The 12,662-nt window shown below is 46.2% G+C and overlaps 8 non-coding genes across 8 annotated transcripts; all 8 read left to right on the forward strand.

Moving 5' to 3' along the window:
* Positions 1-854: 854 nt before the first annotated feature.
* Trnat-agu (transfer RNA threonine (anticodon AGU)) lies at positions 855-926 on the forward strand. Its single transcript has one exon. It is a non-coding gene; the product is annotated as a tRNA-Thr (tRNA).
* Positions 927-2,403: 1,477 nt separating this feature from the next.
* Trnat-agu (transfer RNA threonine (anticodon AGU)) lies at positions 2,404-2,475 on the forward strand. The gene has a single exon. It is a non-coding gene; the product is annotated as a tRNA-Thr (tRNA).
* Positions 2,476-3,916: 1,441 nt separating this feature from the next.
* On the forward strand, positions 3,917-3,988 carry Trnat-agu (transfer RNA threonine (anticodon AGU)). The gene has a single exon. It is a non-coding gene; the product is annotated as a tRNA-Thr (tRNA).
* A 1,447-nt stretch (positions 3,989-5,435) lies between these two features.
* On the forward strand, positions 5,436-5,507 carry Trnat-agu (transfer RNA threonine (anticodon AGU)). Its single transcript has one exon. It is a non-coding gene; the product is annotated as a tRNA-Thr (tRNA).
* Positions 5,508-6,950: 1,443 nt separating this feature from the next.
* Trnat-agu (transfer RNA threonine (anticodon AGU)) lies at positions 6,951-7,022 on the forward strand. The gene has a single exon. It is a non-coding gene; the product is annotated as a tRNA-Thr (tRNA).
* A 1,435-nt stretch (positions 7,023-8,457) lies between these two features.
* Positions 8,458-8,529, forward strand: Trnat-agu (transfer RNA threonine (anticodon AGU)). Its single transcript has one exon. It is a non-coding gene; the product is annotated as a tRNA-Thr (tRNA).
* A 1,443-nt stretch (positions 8,530-9,972) lies between these two features.
* Trnat-agu (transfer RNA threonine (anticodon AGU)) lies at positions 9,973-10,044 on the forward strand. The gene has a single exon. It is a non-coding gene; the product is annotated as a tRNA-Thr (tRNA).
* Positions 10,045-11,491: 1,447 nt separating this feature from the next.
* Positions 11,492-11,563, forward strand: Trnat-agu (transfer RNA threonine (anticodon AGU)). Its single transcript has one exon. It is a non-coding gene; the product is annotated as a tRNA-Thr (tRNA).
* Positions 11,564-12,662: the final 1,099 nt, after the last annotated feature.

Raw genomic sequence — 12,662 nt, forward strand, 5'->3', positions numbered from 1 at the left:
GATATGAAAAAGAAACATACCGTTTTAGTGCAGCACTTGAGCAGTACGAAACCGTGTGAACGTTGCTGTTGACCATTTTCTGCTTGGAGATGCTCTTGAGCTTGAAACACGCACAACAAGACCGGTGTTAACTAGCGAATTGGTTTGCATATTGCCGTCGCCGCGTGTTTTTGACTGGCACTTGCACATCTAAAATAACGTCGGAAAGTAACTCGTTCGGCTTATGAGTCACATCAAGTATGTGTGTTAATTTTGACGAAACTAGCTCTGCAGGTTGTCATGCAATTCTGTTACCTCTCAGAAATGATTATGAAATAAAAGTGAACTACGTGACGAGTGTGACGTTAGGAAAACATTAGGCAACATGGGGAGGTTCTGTATGGGACCAATCAACCCAAACGAGTACTGTGTGACGTGCTAACCGGCATATACTCACCGAGGCAGCGCGGCTAGCTCAGTCGGTAGAACATAAGGCTCTTAATCCCAGGGTCGTGGGTTCGAGCCCCACGTGGGGAGGAACGGAATTTTGTTCCTCTGCAGATGTAACTTACCGTTTTTCTGATTAACGTGATGTAATGGAAATAGCAACTTTAAACTTTGCCTACGTCTCCGTCAGTCGTTACGAAACTGTATTTGAAGGTGAAGGTGATTTTGTAGACATGTGTGAAAGACATGTTCTGAAATGCAAGTGGTGTTATTTGGAGAGCACTTCCTTTACGTGTCAGATGTGGAGGCAAGCAGTAATGGGTCGCCATAGCTGCAAATATTAGACGGTAATATGAAGTGTTGTCAGCTGAAGTCTGATGATCCAGACGACCGTAAGGATGAAGTACGCAAAAGTACCGCTAGGCCGCGCCTCTTTAGCTCAGTGGCAGAGCACTGGTCTAGTAAACCAGGGGTCGTGAGTTCGATCCTCACAGAAGGCAGACGAATTTTGGATATCAGTTGCGCGTCGTGGCCTTATAGCAAACAGTATCTGGGATGACTAACAATTAGCGAGAGGCGTTTTATTAAGAATTACTCTCAGATGTGATTAAGGCGAATGGCGCAGATAAAGCATTTGCCAAAGCGGTACAGCATAAGGTGGGATGGGACAGTCTGAAATATATTTTATAGATGTATTTCTCACATATCTCAGAGCCTTCCGCGATTGTCGTCGTCGTCGTCGTCGTCGTCGTCGTCGTCGTCGTCGTCGTCGTCGCCGCCGCCGTCGCCGCCACTTCTGCAGAAGTAGCAAATGGACATCGTAGCAAATGCGGCGAGGGACGCCCTGCCTTACATTTCCGAATGCACAAAGTGTGTGGTTTAGTTTCCCAGTCTATATTTGGTAGGTCTCGTAGCAGGTTGAATGTATCAAATGGGTGGGAAAGAGCAAGGGGCAGCGTCTGTGTAGAACGAAAACACAACTCCTCAGTGGTGTGAGCGTTTTGAGATGAGTCGTATATAAGTTCCACTTGTTTGTCAGTGGCCGTGTGGCCTAATGGATAAGGCGTCGGACTTCGTATCCGAAGATTGCGTGTTTGATTCCTCTCTCGGTCGTGTTTTTCCAGATATGAAAAAGAAACATACCGTTTTAGTGCAGCACTTGAGCAGTACGAAACCGTGTGAACGTTGCTGTTGACCATTTTCTGCTTGGAGATGCTCTTGAGCTTGAAACACGCACAACAAGACCGGTGTTAACTAGCGAATTGGTTTGCATATTGCCGTCGCCGCGTGTTTTTGACTGGCACTTGCACATCTAAAATAACGTCGGAAAGTAACTCGTTCGGCTTATGAGTCACATCAAGTATGTGTGTTAATTTTGACGAAACTAGCTCTGCAGGTTGTCATGCAATTCTGTTACCTCTCAGAAATGATTATGAAATAAAAGTGAACTACGTGACGAGTGTGACGTTAGGAAAACATTAGGCAACATGGGGAGGTTCTGTATGGGACCAATCAACCCAAACGAGTACTGTGTGACGTGCTAACCGGCATATACTCACCGAGGCAGCGCGGCTAGCTCAGTCGGTAGAACATAAGGCTCTTAATCCCAGGGTCGTGGGTTCGAGCCCCACGTGGGGAGGAACGGAATTTTGTTCCTCTGCAGATGTAACTTACCGTTTTTCTGATTAACGTGATGTAATGGAAATAGCAACTTTAAACTTTGCCTACGTCTCCGTCAGTCGCTACGAAACTGTATTTGAAGGTGAAGGTGATTTTGTAGACATGTGTGAAAGACATGTTCTGAAATGCAAGTGGTGTTATTTGGAGAGCACTTCCTTTACGTGTCAGATGTGTAGGCAAGCAGTAATGGGTCGCCATAGCTGCAAATATTAGACGGTAATATGAAGTGTTGTCAGCTGAAGTCTGATGATCCAGACGACCGTAAGGATGAAGTACGCAAAAGTACCGCTAGGCCGCGCCTCTTTAGCTCAGTGGCAGAGCACTGGTCTAGTAAACCAGGGGTCGTGAGTTCGATCCTCACAGGAGGCAGACGAATTTTGGATATCAGTTGCGCGTCGTGGCCTTATAGCAAACAGTATCTGGGATGACTAACAATTAGCGAGAGGCGTTTTATTAAGAATTACTCTCAGATGTGATTAAGGCGAATGGCGCAGATAAAGCATTTGCCAAAGCGGTACAGCATAAGGTGGGATGGGACAGTCTGAAATATATTTTATAGATGTATTTCTCACATATCTCAGAGCCTTCCGCGGTTGTCGTCGTCGTCGTCGCCGCCGCCGCCGCCACTTCTGCAGAAGTAGCAAATGGACATCGTAGCAAATGCGGCGAGGGACGCCCTGCCTTACATTTCCGAATGCACAAAGTGTGTGGTTTAGTTTCCCAGTCTATATTTGGTAGGTCTCGTAGCAGGTTGAATGTATCAAATGGGTGGGAAAGAGCAAGGGGCAGCGTCTGTGTAGAACGAAAACACAACTCCTCAGTGGTGTGAGCGTTTTGAGATGAGTCGTATATAAGTTCCACTTGTTTGTCAGTGACCGTGTGGCCTAATGGATAAGGCGTCGGACTTCGTATCCGAAGATTGCGTGTTTGATTCCTCTCTCGGTCGTGTTTTTCCAGATCTGAAAAAGAAACATACCGTTTTAGTGCAGCACTTGAGCAGTACGAAACCGTGTGAATGTTGCTGTTGACCATTTTCTGCTTGGAGATGCTCTTGAGCTTGAAACACGCACAACAAGACCGGTGTTAACTAGCGAATTGGTTTGCATATTGCCGTCGCCGCGTGTTTTTGACTGGCACTTGCACATCTAAAATAACGTCGGAAAGTAACTCGTTCGGCTTATGAGTCACATCAAGTATGTGTGTTAATTTTGACGAAACTAGCTCTGCAGGTTGTCATGCAATTCTGTTACCTCTCAGAAATGATTATGAAATAAAAGTGAACTACGTGACGAGTGTGACGTTAGGAAAACATTAGGCAACATGGGGAGGTTCTGTATGGGACCAATCAACCCAAACGAGTACTGTGTGACGTGCTAACCGGCATATACTCACCGAGGCAGCGCGGCTAGCTCAGTCGGTAGAACATAAGGCTCTTAATCCCAGGGTCGTGGGTTCGAGCCCCACGTGGGGAGGAACGGAATTTTGTTCCTCTGCAGATGTAACTTACCGTTTTTCTGATTAACGTGATGTAATGGAAATAGCAACTTTAAACTTTGCCTACGTCTCCGTCAGTCGCTACGAAACTGTATTTGAAGGTGAAGGTGATTTTGTAGACATGTGTGAAAGACATGTTCTGAAATGCAAGTGGTGTTATTTGGAGAGCACTTCCTTTACGTGTCAGATGTGTAGGCAAGCAGTAATGGGTCGCCATAGCTGCAAATATTAGACGGTAATATGAAGTGTTGTCAGCTGAAGTCTGATGATCCAGACGACCGTAAGGATGAAGTACGCAAAAGTACCGCTAGGCCGCGCCTCTTTAGCTCAGTGGCAGAGCACTGGTCTAGTAAACCAGGGGTCGTGAGTTCGATCCTCACAGGAGGCAGACGAATTTTGGATATCAGTTGCGCGTCGTGGCCTTATAGCAAACAGTATCTGGGATGACTAACAATTAGCGAGAGGCGTTTTATTAAGAATTACTCTCAGATGTGATTAAGGCGAATGGCGCAGATAAAGCATTTGCCAAAGCGGTACAGCATAAGGTGGGATGGGACAGTCTGAAATATATTTTATAGATGTATTTCTCACATATCTCAGAGCCTTCCGCGGTTGTCGTCGTCGTCGTCGTCGTCGTCGTCGCCGCCGCCACTTCTGCAGAAGTAGCAAATGGACATCGTAGCAAATGCGGCGAGGGACGCCCTGCCTTACATTTCCGAATGCACAAAGTGTGTGGTTTAGTTTCCCAGTCTATATTTGGTAGGTCTCGTAGCAGGTTGAATGTATCAAATGGGTGGGAAAGAGCAAGGGGCAGCGTCTGTGTAGAACGAAAACACAACTCCTCAGTGGTGTGAGCGTTTTGAGATGAGTCGTATATAAGTTCCACTTGTTTGTCAGTGACCGTGTGGCCTAATGGAAAAGGCGTCGGACTTCGTATCTGAAGATTGCGTGTTTGATTCCTCTCTCGGTCGTGTTTTTCCAGATATGAAAAAGAAACATACCGTTTTAGTGCAGCACTTGAGCAGTACGAAACCGTGTGAACGTTGCTGTTGACCATTTTCTGCTTGGAGATGCTCTTGAGCTTGAAACACGCACAACAAGACCGGTGTTAACTAGCGAATTGGTTTGCATATTGCCGTCGCCGCGTGTTTTTGACTGGCACTTGCACATCTAAAATAACGTCGGAAAGTAACTCGTTCGGCTTATGAGTCACATCAAGTATGTGTGTTAATTTTGACGAAACTAGCTCTGCAGGTTGTCATGCAATTCTGTTACCTCTCAGAAATGATTATGAAATAAAAGTGAACTACGTGACGAGTGTGACGTTAGGAAAACATTAGGCAACATGGGGAGGTTCTGTATGGGACCAATCAACCCAAACGAGTACTGTGTGACGTGCTAACTGGCATATACTCACCGAGGCAGCGCGGCTAGCTCAGTCGGTAGAACATAAGGCTCTTAATCCCAGGGTCGTGGGTTGGAGCCCCACGTGGGGAGGAACGGAATTTTGTTCCTCTGCAGATGTAACTTACCGTTTTTCTGATTAACGTGATGTAATGGAAATAGCAACTTTAAACTTTGCCTACGTCTCCGTCAGTCGCTACGAAACTGTATTTGAAGGTGAAGGTGATTTTGTAGACATGTGTGAAAGACATGTTCTGAAATGCAAGTGGTGTTATTTGGAGAGCACTTCCTTTACGTGTCAGATGTGTAGGCAAGCAGTAATGGGTCGCCATAGCTGCAAATATTAGACGGTAATATGAAGTGTTGTCAGCTGAAGTCTGATGATCCAGACGACCGTAAGGATGAAGTACGCAAAAGTACCGCTAGGCCGCGCCTCTTTAGCTCAGTGGCAGAGCACTGGTCTAGTAAACCAGGGGTCGTGAGTTCGATCCTCACAGGAGGCAGACGAATTTTGGATATCAGTTGCGCGTCGTGGCCTTATAGCAAACAGTATCTGGGATGACTAACAATTAGCGAGAGGCGTTTTATTAAGAATTACTCTCAGATGTGATTAAGGCGAATGGCGCAGATAAAGCATTTGCCAAAGCGGTACAGCATAAGGTGGGATGGGACAGTCTGAAATATATTTTATAGATGTATTTCTCACATATCTCAGAGCCTTCCGCGGTTGTCGTCGTCGTCGTCGTCGTCGTCGTCGTCGCCGCCGCCGCCGCCACTTCTGCAGAAGTAGCAAATGGACATCGTAGCAAATGCGGCGAGGGACGCCCTGCCTTACATTTCCGAATGCACAAAGTGTGTGGTTTAGTTTCCCAGTCTATATTTGGTAGGTCTCGTAGCAGGTTGAATGTATCAAATGGGTGGGAAAGAGCAAGGGGCAGCGTCTGTGTAGAACGAAAACACAACTCCTCAGTGGTGTGAGCGTTTTGAGATGAGTCGTATATAAGTTCCACTTGTTTGTCAGTGACCGTGTGGCCTAATGGATAAGGCGTCGGACTTCGTATCCGAAGATTGCGTGTTTGATTCCTCTCTCGGTCGTGTTTTTCCAGATATGAAAAAGAAACATACCGTTTTAGTGCAGCACTTGAGCAGTACGAAACCGTGTGAACGTTGCTGTTGACCATTTTCTGCTTGGAGATGCTCTTGAGCTTGAAACACGCACAACAAGACCGGTGTTAACTAGCGAATTGGTTTGCATATTGCCGTCGCCGCGTGTTTTTGACTTGCACTTGCACATCTAAAATAACGTCGGAAAGTAACTCGTTCGGCTTATGAGTCACATCAAGTATGTGTGTTAATTTTGACGAAACTAGCTCTGCAGGTTGTCATGCAATTCTGTTACCTCTCAGAAATGATTATGAAATAAAAGTGAACTACGTGACGAGTGTGACGTTAGGAAAACATTAGGCAACATGGGGAGGTTCTGTATGGGACCAATCAACCCAAACGAGTACTGTGTGACGTGCTAACCGGCATATACTCACCGAGGCAGCGCGGCTAGCTCAGTCGGTAGAACATAAGGCTCTTAATCCCAGGGTCGTGGGTTCGAGCCCCACGTGGGGAGGAACGGAATTTTGTTCCTCTGCAGATGTAACTTACCGTTTTTCTGATTAACGTGATGTAATGGAAATAGCAACTTTAAACTTTGCCTACGTCTCCGTCAGTCGCTACGAAACTGTATTTGAAGGTGAAGGTGATTTTGTAGACATGTGTGAAAGACATGTTCTGAAATGCAAGTGGTGTTATCCTTTACGTGTCAGATGTGTAGGCAAGCAGTAATGGGTCGCCATAGCTGCAAATATTAGACGGTAATATGAAGTGTTGTCAGCTGAAGTCTGATGATCCAGACGACCGTAAGGATGAAGTTCGCAAAAGTACCGCTAGGCCGCGCCTCTTTAGCTCAGTGGCAGAGCACTGGTCTAGTAAACCAGGGGTCGTGAGTTCGATCCTCACAGGAGGCAGACGAATTTTGGATATCAGTTGTGCGTCGTGGCCTTATAGCAAACAGTATCTGGGATGACTAACAATTAGCGAGAGGCGTTTTATTAAGAATTACTCTCAGATGTGATTAAGGCGAATGGCGCAGATAAAGCATTTGCCAAAGCGGTACAGCATAAGGTGGGATGGGACAGTCTGAAATATATTTTATAGATGTATTTCTCACATATCTCAGAGCCTTCCGCGGTTGTCGTCGTCGTCGTCGCCGCCGCCACTTCTGCAGAAGTAGCAAATGGACATCGTAGCAAATGCGGCGAGGGACGCCCTGCCTTACATTTCCGAATGCACAAAGTGTGTGGTTTAGTTTCCCAGTCTATATTTGGTAGGTCTCGTAGCAGGTTGAATGTATCAAATGGGTGGGAAAGAGCAAGGGGCAGCGTCTGTGTAGAACGAAAACACAACTCCTCAGTGGTGTGAGCGTTTTGAGATGAGTCGTATATAAGTTCCACTTGTTTGTCAGTGACCGTGTGGCCTAATGGATAAGGCGTCGGACTTCGTATCTGAAGATTGCGTGTTTGATTCCTCTCTCGGTCGTGTTTTTCCAGATATGAAAAAGAAACATACCGTTTTAGTGCAGCACTTGAGCAGTACGAAACCGTGTGAACGTTGCTGTTGACCATTTTCTGCTTGGAGATGCTCTTGAGCTTGAGACACGCACAACAAGACCGGTGTTAACTAGCGAATTGGTTTGCATATTGCCGTCGCCGCGTGTTTTTGACTGGCAGTTGCACATCTAAAATAACGTCGGAAAGTAACTCGTTCGGCTTATGAGTCACATCAAGTATGTGTGTTAATTTTGACGAAACTAGCTCTGCAGGTTGTCATGCAATTCTGTTACCTCTCAGAAATGATTATGAAATAAAAGTGAACTACGTGACGAGTGTGACGTTAGGAAAACATTAGGCAACATGGGGAGGTTCTGTATGGGACCAATCAACCCAAACGAGTACTGTGTGACGTGCTAACCGGCATATACTCACCGAGGCAGCGCGGCTAGCTCAGTCGGTAGAACATAAGGCTCTTAATCCCAGGGTCGTGGGTTGGAGCCCCACGTGGGGAGGAACGGAATTTTGTTCCTCTGCAGATGTAACTTACCGTTTTTCTGATTAACGTGATGTAATGGAAATAGCAACTTTAAACTTTGCCTACGTCTCCGTCAGTCGCTACGAAACTGTATTTGAAGGTGAAGGTGATTTTGTAGACATGTGTGAAAGACATGTTCTGAAATGCAAGTGGTGTTATTTGGAGAGCACTTCCTTTACGTGTCAGATGTGTAGGCAAGCAGTAATGGGTCGCCATAGCTGCAAATATTAGACGGTAATATGAAGTGTTGTCAGCTGAAGTCTGATGATCCAGACGACCGTAAGGATGAAGTACGCAAAAGTACCGCTAGGCCGCGCCTCTTTAGCTCAGTGGCAGAGCACTGGTCTAGTAAACCAGGGGTCGTGAGTTCGATCCTCACAGGAGGCAGACGAATTTTGGATATCAGTTGCGCGTCGTGGCCTTATAGCAAACAGTATCTGGGATGACTAACAATTAGCGAGAGGCGTTTTATTAAGAATTACTCTCAGATGTGATTAAGGCGAATGGCGCAGATAAAGCATTTGCCAAAGCGGTACAGCATAAGGTGGGATGGGACAGTCTGAAATATATTTTATAGATTTATTTCTCACATATCTCAGAGCCTTCCGCGGTTGTCGTCGTCGTCGTCGCCGCCGCCGCCGCCACTTCTGCAGAAGTAGCAAATGGACATCGTAGCAAATGCGGCGAGGGACGCCCTGCCTTACATTTCCGAATGCACAAAGTGTGTGGTTTAGTTTCCCAGTCTATATTTGGTAGGTCTCGTAGCAGGTTGAATGTATCAAATGGGTGGGAAAGAGCAAGGGGCAGCGTCTGTGTAGAACGAAAACACAACTCCTCAGTGGTGTGAGCGTTTTGAGATGAGTCGTATATAAGTTCCACTTGTTTGTCAGTGACCGTGTGGCCTAATGGATAAGGCGTCGGACTTCGTATCCGAAGATTGCGTGTTTGATTCCTCTCTCGGTCGTGTTTTTCCAGATCTGAAAAAGAAACATACCGTTTTAGTGCAGCACTTGAGCAGTACGAAACCGTGTGAATGTTGCTGTTGACCATTTTCTGCTTGGAGATGCTCTTGAGCTTGAAACACGCACAACAAGACCGGTGTTAACTAGCGAATTGGTTTGCATATTGCCGTCGCCGCGTGTTTTTGACTGGCACTTGCACATCTAAAATAACGTCGGAAAGTAACTCGTTCGGCTTATGAGTCACATCAAGTATGTGTGTTAATTTTGACGAAACTAGCTCTGCAGGTTGTCATGCAATTCTGTTACCTCTCAGAAATGATTATGAAATAAAAGTGAACTACGTGACGAGTGTGACGTTAGGAAAACATTAGGCAACATGGGGAGGTTCTGTATGGGACCAATCAACCCAAACGAGTACTGTGTGACGTGCTAACCGGCATATACTCACCGAGGCAGCGCGGCTAGCTCAGTCGGTAGAACATAAGGGCCTCTTAATCCCAGGGTCGTGGGTTCGAGCCCCACGTGGGGAGGAACGGAATTTTGTTCCTCTGCAGATGTAACTTACCGTTTTTCTGATTAACGTGATGTAATGGAAATAGCAACTTTAAACTTTGCCTACGTCTCCGTCAGTCGCTACGAAACTGTATTTGAAGGTGAAGGTGATTTTGTAGACATGTGTGAAAGACATGTTCTGAAATGCAAGTGGTGTTATTTGGAGAGCACTTCCTTTACGTGTCAGATGTGTAGGCAAGCAGTAATGGGTCGCCATAGCTGCAATATTAGACGGTAATTATGAAGTGTTGTCAGCTGAAGTCTGATGATCCAGACGACCGTAAGGATGAAGTACGCAAAAGTACCGCTAGGCCGCGCCTCTTTAGCTCAGTGGCAGAGCACTGGTCTAGTAAACCAGGGGTCGTGAGTTCGATCCTCACAGGAGGCAGACGAATTTTGGATATCAGTTGCGCGTCGTGGCCTTATAGCAAACAGTATCTGGGATGACTAACAATTAGCGAGAGGCGTTTTATTAAGATTACTCTCAGATGTGATTAAGGCGAATGGCGCAGATAAAGATTTGCCAAAGCGGTTACAGCATAAGGTGGGAATGGGACAGTCTGAAATATATTTTATAGATGTATTTCTCACATATCTCAGAGCCTTCCGCGGTTGTCGTCGTCGTCGTCGTCGTCGTCGTCGCCGCCGCCACTTCTGCAGAAGTAGCAAATGGACATCGTAGCAAATGCGGCGAGGGACGCCCTGCCTTACATTTCCGAATGCACAAAGTGTGTGGTTTAGTTTCCCAGTCTATATTTGGTAGGTCTCGTAGCAGGTTGAATGTATCAAATGGGTGGGAAAGAGCAAGGGGCAGCGTCTGTGTAGAACGAAAACACAACTCCTCAGTGGTGTGAGCGTTTGAGATGAGTCGTATATAAGTTCCACTTGTTTGTCAGTGACCGTGTGGCCTAATGGAAAAGGCGTCGGACTTCGTATCTGAAGATTGCGTGTTTGATTCCTCTCTCGGGTCGTGTTTTTCCAGATATGAAAAAGAAACATACCGTTTTAGTGCAGCACTTGAGCAGTACGAAACCGTGTGAACGTTGCTGTTGACCATTTTCTGCTTGGAGATGCTCTTGAGCTTGAAAACACGCACAACAAGACCGGTGTTAACTAGCGAATTGGTTTGCATATTGCCGTCGCCGCGGTGTTTTTGACTGGCACTTGCACATCTAAAATAACGTCGGAAAGTAACTCGTTCGGCTTATGAGTCACATCAAGTATGTGTGTTAATTTTGACGAAACTAGCTCTGCAGGTTGTCATGCAATTCTGTTACCTCTCAGAAATGATTATGAAATAAAAGTGAACTACGTGACGAGTGTGACGTAGGAAAACATTAGGCAACATGGGGAGGTTCTGTATGGGACCAATCAACCCAAACGAGTACTGTGTGACGTGCTAACTGGCATATACTCACCGAGGCAGATCTGTCTCGCGTGTGTTAGAACATAAGGCTCTTAATCCCAGGGTCGTGGGTTGGAGCCCCACGTGGGGAGGAACGGAATTTTGTTCCTCTGCAGATGTAACTTACCGTTTTTCTGATTAACGTGATGTAATGGAAATAGCAACTTTAAACTTTGCCTACGTCTCCGTCAGTCGCTACGAAACTGTATTTGAAGGTGAAGGTGATTTTGTAGACATGTGTGAAAGACATGTTCTGAAATGCAAGTGGTGTTATTTGGAGAGCACTTCCTTTACGTGTCAGATGTGTAGGCAAGCAGTAATGGGTCGCCATAGCTGCAAATATTAGACGGTAATATGAAGTGTTGTCAGCTGAAGTCTGATGATCCAGACGACCGTAAGGATGAAGTACGCAAAAGTACCGCTAGGCCGCGCCTCTTTAGCTCAGTGGCAGAGCACTGGTCTAGTAAACCAGGGGTCGTGAGTTCGATCCTCACAGGAGGCAGACGAATTTTGGATATCAGTTGCGCGTCGTGGCCTTATAGCAAACAGTATCTGGGATGACTAACAATTAGCGAGAGGCGTTTTATTAAGAATTACTCTCAGATGTGATTAAGGCGAATGGCGCAGATAAAGCATTTGCCAAAGCGGTACAGCATAAGGTGGGATGGGACAGTCTGAAATATATTTTATAGATGTATTTCTCACATATCTCAGAGCCTTCCGCGGTTGTCGTCGTCGTCGTCGTCGTCGTCGCCGCCGCCGCCGCCGCCACTTCTGCAGAAGTAGCAAATGGACATCGTAGCAAATGCGGCGAGGGACGCCCTGCCTTACATTTCCGAATGCACAAAGTGTGTGGTTTAGTTTCCCAGTCTATATTTGGTAGGTCTCGTAGCAGGTTGAATGTATCAAATGGGTGGGAAAGAGCAAGGGGCAGCGTCTGTGTAGAACGAAAACACAACTCCTCAGTGGTGTGAGCGTTTTGAGATGAGTCGTATATAAGTTCCACTTGTTTGTCAGTGACCGTGTGGCCTAATGGATAAGGCGTCGGACTTCGTATCCGAAGATTGCGTGTTTGATTCCTCTCTCGGTCGTGTTTTTCCAGATATGAAAAAGAAACATACCGTTTTAGTGCAGCACTTGAGCAGTACGAAACCGTGTGAACGTTGCTGTTGACCATTTTCTGCTTGGAGATGCTCTTGAGCTTGAAACACGCACAACAAGACCGGTGTTAACTAGCGAATTGGTTTGCATATTGCCGTCGCCGCGTGTTTTTGACTTGCACTTGCACATCTAAAATAACGTCGGAAAGTAACTCGTTCGGCTTATGAGTCACATCAAGTATGTGTGTTAATTTTGACGAAACTAGCTCTGCAGGTTGTCATGCAATTCTGTTACCTCTCAGAAATGATTATGAAATAAAAGTGAACTACGTGACGAGTGTGACGTTAGGAAAACATTAGGCAACATGGGGAGGTTCTGTATGGGACCAATCAACCCAAACGAGTACTGTGTGACGTGCTAACCGGCATATACTCACCGAGGCAGCGCGGCTAGCTCAGTCGGTAGAACATAAGGCTCTTAATCCCAGGGTCGTGGGTTCG

Source organism: Schistocerca gregaria, chromosome 4 (assembly GCF_023897955.1).
Source record: "Schistocerca gregaria isolate iqSchGreg1 chromosome 4, iqSchGreg1.2, whole genome shotgun sequence".
Lineage (NCBI taxonomy): Eukaryota > Metazoa > Arthropoda > Insecta > Orthoptera > Acrididae > Schistocerca > Schistocerca gregaria.